Here is a 7,359-nt window from a genome sequence, read left to right as displayed (position 1 = left end):
TATAGTATTTTTTTAACACTGCATACCAAAATTAAATAAGATTTTATAACCTTTTTTGACATTGTTTGTTGAATAAAATAAAAATCATATATGATTATGTATAACTATAAATAAAATCAAAAATGATTATGTATAAGTATGAATAAAATCAAAAATGATTTTGTATGGATAATTCACACTATGTTTAAAATCATATATGACTTCAAACGGTTATATTACTTTGCAACTTATGCAAAGTAACCAGTGGTTCCAGAGTTGGCGTATCATCTTCAGATTCATCCTCAACGTTTTAACTAACTTTACTTAGCGTAATATCCTCTGTAAGAAATCAATAATGTACTCATTATACGCATCTCTCAAAGTAATACAGTGCATTTTAATATTCCAACGCTTATAGTAGCAATGTAAACTTTGCAGAAAGCACACAAATGAAACTGGAAGACGAGGCATGTGGGATGTGCATACCTTTGATGGTCTGTTCATGGTGTTGTAGTGGTTTCATGTTCAGGAAAGTGTAACCTTTTGTCTGACAGAGACAAATGAACGTGATTGCTCAAAAACAAAGTACTCAAAAACATTACCAATGAAAAAGGTTATAGCATTAGAGAAATGAGAAATAAAACCACAAACCTCGATAGTCTGTGAATCGGTCAGCAACATTGTAAGCCTATCACTACAAAAAACCTACCCACCAGTTGTCAACAAACCGTAATCAAGAGTCTTATGTAACACTGTTTCCCCATCTCCGGATTGTTGATCCTGGATGAGTTTTTCACAGTTGATTTAAAGTAAGAAGCGTTGATGACTTTGAAATGTTTCCTAATGGGTTGGGCTAAAAACTACTTTTTCTACGAAAAGCTACACAAATAATATATTGTTTGATTTATAATCAAACATACATAACAAAATGACTTTGAAAAATTAACAGTACATTTTGGATGATTTGTGACCCGTTTGAGACATACTAGTACCAATTCGGATCTAAATGGGTCAGGTTGGTTAAGGCTCGGAGGAAAGACCAATGGAAAAAATGAATTTATCAATAACTAGTGCATCGTATATGATTAGAAAAATTCAATTCGAAGAGTTCAATAATTAAAAATAAATTCTTAGACAACTTTGTATCACTTAATCTAGGCGTATGATAGTATGATTGGACTGCGCCGAACGACACTTATGTATAACTAGTGTCAAAAACAGTTACAAAATGGTACTCTTTATTCTAGGAGATTCTACATTAATTATTTATAAAATGAATCAAGTGTAAAATACACTCGATCCACTTTCAACCTTTTGCTTTTTGGCTAATATCTCAACCCATTGAGGTGTAAATAATGTGTCAAATATCATTTCAATACAACATGGTGTAATGACTTACTATGTTCACTCTAATGAAACTTTGAAATTCAAAGAAAATAAATAAATAAATTAACTAAATTTCACACTAATTCAACTTGATATAACCTAAGATTATGCAAATGACAAATAACAATTGTCATTAATGCTGGTGATAAAGTATGTAATGTATTCTTAAAGACATCTAAAAGTTTTAAAATACAACAATTGAGCTTGAAAAATGAGCCTACATTAAGTTTTGAATATAAATAAAATGGTACTAGGATGTTTAAAAGTAAAGAAGGCAGAAAGATGGTAATAGCGCAGAAAGATTTACACCAACAAGCTGCAATGCAAATGTACATATAAGTGGATCAGCAAGCTATACTCAGGTAATAGCCCAATTTGATTGACAAAAATTGAATGGGTAAACTTCTAGATCGATATACTCAGGTAAAATCAGATTGTAATTGAAATGAAACTGTATAAAATAACCAAAAAAATACTCTGATTGTATTTTATAAAATAACAAAAAAAATATGTGATAAGAAGTGTAAATACTTCTTATGACTTGAGCAATATGCGAAAATATATGCTACTATCAAACTCATAATAACACGATGTATAAATACTCTATAATCGACACTGCAGAATTTGTAAATTACAATTGCTCCTCTGTTAACATATAATGGAAATTACAAACAAAGAGTGAACGCCAATCAAGAACTAGAAACCTGACATATGCGACATTTAATCAATTAGAATACGCTACTAACGCCTATCTCAATTTCACAAAAGTATTACCACTAAGTATCATTAAAGCAGTTTTAGCAACTAGCAAAAAAGTCTGATCAAATCCCCGCACATATTGGGACTTTATGTATTAAAGATAAAAAAACCTAACACAAAATAAAAAAAATAAAAGTGAATAGATAAGAACCTTAAGCAAAATTTCTCTCTCTATTGTGGTGGTGGTGAGGCAGCAGAAGTGGAGGGCAAAATTTCTCTCTTTTGTAAAGATGAAATTAAGATGAAAAAGGGCGCAAATCAGGTGTCTCGTCCTGCTTAAATGAAATTCTGGAATTGAATTGAAAGGAAGGAATGAAATTCTGGAATTGAAAGTAATTTTTAGAAGTGGTGGTGACGAGGCAGAAGTGGTGGTTTGATTTAGGTATGGCTAACGGGTGGATCCAAACCTGACTTGGTGACCCCATCATGACACACACATTCACACACAATTATTTTTTTTTAAAAAATCTTAAATAATATTATTTAACGATTCATGATTAAATTTCTCTCTTTTGTTAAGTAACTAATGATGTAGTTATTGTTAATTTGTTATATCATTTAATATGTTATTTTTTATAATTCAATTGGAAAGAAAAAAGTGAAAAAAGATTTTATAATGAACTTTTCTATATTGTATATGATGGATAATTAAAGTAATATTATATTCGGTCGATATATGACATTAGAGAAAATTCACCGTATAATGGTGCAGACTTACGCGTACCCTAGACAATGAGATATGGATTCCAAAAAATTAGATAAATAAAATGACATGTATTATTTAAGTAAAACCCTACGTGTTTACCAAATTTTCCCTATCACGATAGTGTAGAGAAGTTACTTCCACGATGGTTCTCGTATTCATTATATCTTAAGTTTGTGTCAATTTATCTATGTAATGTTAACAAGTAATCCCAGCTTCTTAAATTTCATGTAGTGGTAGTGGATTCCTAATACTTCGGTAGATTAAGATGTAGATAGTCTTATTCTACCATTATGGTATAGACAGTCTTATCCTACCACTGTTTTGGATCCCATTGTAAGTGTTGATCCAAATATTTATTAAGTATATTTAAAATGGTATTATATATTTTTAAATAACACCATTGTTTTAAAACTAATAACATATTATGATTTATCACCACTCTTAATATAATACAATTTAGTAAAAGACAATATATTATAATTCTATCTGATTAATCTTTATGTTTATATTGTCTTCATTAAATATTTTTTAGAAAAAAATTATAATGTGACATATTTCTACAATTTCTTTTGAAAGGTTTTACGCTACTTTCATCACCGTCGTAACACGCGAGTACCTTTTTTTAGTTAATTAAAAATAAAAAAATATGACACAGAATCATAATTATTAAGTTTATTAAGGAAATTAAAAAGGAAAGAGCTTGTTTTATAAATAAATACAATATAATACAAAATTAATTAAGGTTATACTTACAAATAGATGGGTTGCAAAGCACTAAACTTTTCTTGCCGACTTTAGTGGGTCGTGCGTTGCACGGCCAAATACAAACTAGTATATATATATATAATATATTAAAAGGCAATTACCTTAACTTTAATTTACCAATCACAACCCTCAATTTATCTAAATTGATTAAATCAACACATGTCTAAATTAATTTACATTTTTTAATTTTTCATCATTAATATACGCTTTAACCAAATTTAAAATAACTAATTTACACTTTTTGGTTTTCAATCACCAATTTACACTTTAACCCAATTTAAAAATAATTAATTTACACTTTAAATCACCAATTTGCACTATAACCCAATTAAAAATAATTAATTTAAACTTCTCAATATCTTAACTAATTATAATCAAACTAGTTTTAATATTGTTGTAATTAATAATTGTAATCGAATTATAATTAGGATAACGATTGTTGTTATTACTAATTGGAATCAAATTATATTTATGATACAAATTTTTAGTATATAAATTGAACCATACAAATAAAATCACAACACACAAAATCATTTAAAACTCAGGATTCAACTACTATTTGTATTGTTTTTAAGAACCATAACTAACGAAAAAAATTTCTTTTGTGCAAAACAACAATGACAACTTGGATAATTGTGTAATCAATGTTAAAATATTGTTTATCTGAAAGAGTTTGTATAAAAAAACTCGGCTATACAATCCAACGTTAATATGATGCAACCATTTAGTATTTATATTTGAATATCTCAATTTCTTTTTAAGTATATTTTTATATTTTAACGCATAAATAATTTTTATTCCATAGACTAATTTTTATAAGTATTTTGATAATATTATAAAACCCGTATATTTAACACAGATATGTGGTTTCTAAATTAAACTATGCCATTTTCCCCCCAAATTTAAACCTCCCGCTTTCCCCTCTCATTCCCAAATATCAATTCACTCTTATTTTCCCCAAATTTAAACCTCTCGCTCACTTGTTATTCCCAAATAAGTTCCTCTCATCTCAGACATTCTGTGATTTGGTCGAGTCCGCTCAAATTGGGTATATAATTTCATTTTCTTATTATGCTTTTTTCTCATCTCAGCTTAAGATTTTGGTTATTTTTATTTATCTATTTCGATCTTGACTCTAGTCTTTGTTAGGGTTTGAGTTTAATTGATTTATTCTTAATATATATTTATATATATATATATACTGCTGCCTGTGTCTAGGATTCGATCCTTTCTAGTGTTTGTTTATGACTTCATGTCTTTATTTAATCGAATCATCTCAATCTTTTTTAGGGTTTAAGTTTTTTTCTTTTAATTTCATCTGTATACGGTTAGATCTGATCTTAGATTATAATTAGCTAATCATCTCAATATTTAATTTTATCTGTATACGGTTAGATCTGATCTGATCTTTTAATTTAACTGTTTAAATGTTTCTCTTAGATTATAATTAGCTAATCAGCCTATAGGATATAATTCAGGCATCTCATTTTTATGTGCCGATGTTTAGGCTAGGAAGCATATATTAGTTTCGTCATTCACTCCCATCTCCCATTTTGGTTTGTTGGATATAATTCAAGCATCTCTTAGATATGCCATGTTAATTAGGCCAGTCTAAAACCAATGTTTACAAAACTTATATTAGCCATTAGGTAATGATATTGATTTTGTCATAGACTATTTACTTACTGGTTATTCTGCTACTTTTTAATCTTTATCTTGTGAATGGAAAAATGATGGTTGTAATTGACTGACATGACTCTGGAGGAAAGGTGAAAGCATCAATACCTAGAGAAAGCCGTCTTAGTGTTCCATATAGGTATGCACCTCTTACTACTATTTCTTAATCTTTGTTTCTCTAATCAGCATGTAATGCTAAAGTGTTTGTTAAAGAGCTTGATGTGAATGAAAGACGTGTGTTTTCAATTTGGCGGTGTAATCTTGCTAGGTTTTTTTTTACAAGTGAATTAAGCTATACCGGTCTCATCCGTTCATAGTTTAATAGAGGTGTTAACATGAACAACCTGGGTAGGTACTAATTGGTAAAAATGTGTTTTTCTTAGAATGGGTAATTTTGGTATAGGTTAGGCTGATGCTAATTACCTTCTTACATTATTTTTATAAACCAGTTGTATATCAAATACGATTACTGAAAGTAAATTATATGAGTAACACTAATATTTTTATTCATCTATTTAGGACATACAAGTCAAATGACCTTTGACCCATTTGACTTTTCTAACCCATCTTACTTGTCTACGCCCTTGAAGAAATTTATATCCCTTTAACCTGTTAGAGGTAAAACATACCCTAAATCGACATGTTTGTTTGGAAATGTTGTCACCTCTATTCAAGGTGAGAGTGTAAGACCAAGGCGACACATGAAGAGCCCGACTAGCAAGCTAGCTGAATGGGCATTCCTCCATAAGAAAATAACATTAGTATCGAGTGAGCTAATGGCTCACATATTAGATATTAAACTGATAAGAACATATATTCTCTAAATATAACTTTTTAGTTTCTTTGTTAGTGGACTAAAGAATGATGTTTTTTGAATTCATTGGCATTTTTGTAATTTACCGTCCTAAAGCCAAAATTAACATGGTCACTTCTTTCATGCTTTAAGTTTTGCTTGTGTCCTCAGTAACAAATGATATGGTTACCGTGTTCTTAATTCTAGATTTATGTGTTTCAGATTCAAGGAGAATGGTAGTCTTGTTCTGACCATTTGGAAAGAATTTGGATATCTGGGAACAACTTTGGAGGGTTGTTAAATATAGTGATCTGGTTAGTGTTTATAATCTTTATTGTTTGCAAAATTTGAACAGTGATTAAGCTGAATGCCATTGTTTATATTGTCCATTTTTCTAATTGCATCTTTTGTAGTAATTGTGCATTGTTAATCTTCTTTTGTAGTACTGAGAAATATGAGGATGCATGTGATAGGCACTCGTTTACTTCAACTATTCTTTTTATTTGATGGGTTGTGACTAAATGGACTAAATAATGAAGATCATGGCTATGAGCTAAAAGGAGTTTATGGACCAAGCAACCAACATTATGGTGGATATTTTAAGTGGTCATCACAATTTGAGGTCAATATATAGAATATTAATTTTCTTTTTAATAGACTATAGTTTTTAACTTTTCGGTTTAAATGTAACCTTTGTATTTATTGTCTATATAGCATATTCGCTATGATCTGCAACTGCAATACTTTTAGCATGTTCTTGTATTGATGTTGATATCTATTATGATTTTGTTGATTCTGTCCAAACAGGAGTTGTATTGATACTATTTTGATTTGATTATGAGAATCTACTTTACGCTATTTTTGTATCAATTTTTTATGGATTGCTATGTATTGACCTATTAAATTATGGAACACATTTTAGGACTGGTTTTATTAGATGGAAAAGTTCGGACATTATATCTTGGTCGTAACAAATCTTCTATGAATTGTTTGTATTATTAGGACCCTATAATTTGGTCGTAACAGATCTTTTATGAATTATTTGCATTATTAGGACCCTTTTTATGGTCCTAACAAAGTAACAAATAACAAATATAAGATCCATCTACCTTTTAGGACATTAATTTGAGTCATAAACACACTTATTAGGACCCTTTTATTGGTACTAAAGTAGGTATAATAATACTTCATTGGCGTCCTATTAGTTACTCTTTAAGGACGCTTATATGTGTCTCAATACATAAAAGTTGATTAGCATATGTTAGAACATTGTAAAGTGTCTTAATATGTTTCT

At 29.3% G+C, this 7,359-nt stretch overlaps 1 pseudogene; it reads right to left on the bottom strand.

Annotated features, from left to right (window-relative positions):
- Nucleotides 1-5,927: 5,927 nt before the first annotated feature.
- On the bottom strand, nt 5,928-6,138 carry LOC122594715 (annotated as a pseudogene).
- Between the last annotated feature and the right edge of the window lie 1,221 nt (nt 6,139-7,359).

Source organism: Erigeron canadensis, chromosome 3, assembly GCF_010389155.1.
Source record: "Erigeron canadensis isolate Cc75 chromosome 3, C_canadensis_v1, whole genome shotgun sequence".
Taxonomy (NCBI): Eukaryota; Viridiplantae; Streptophyta; class Magnoliopsida; order Asterales; family Asteraceae; genus Erigeron; species Erigeron canadensis.
The sequence above is the reverse complement of the archived record's forward strand: the minus strand, read 5'-3'. Positions and strand labels throughout refer to the sequence as shown.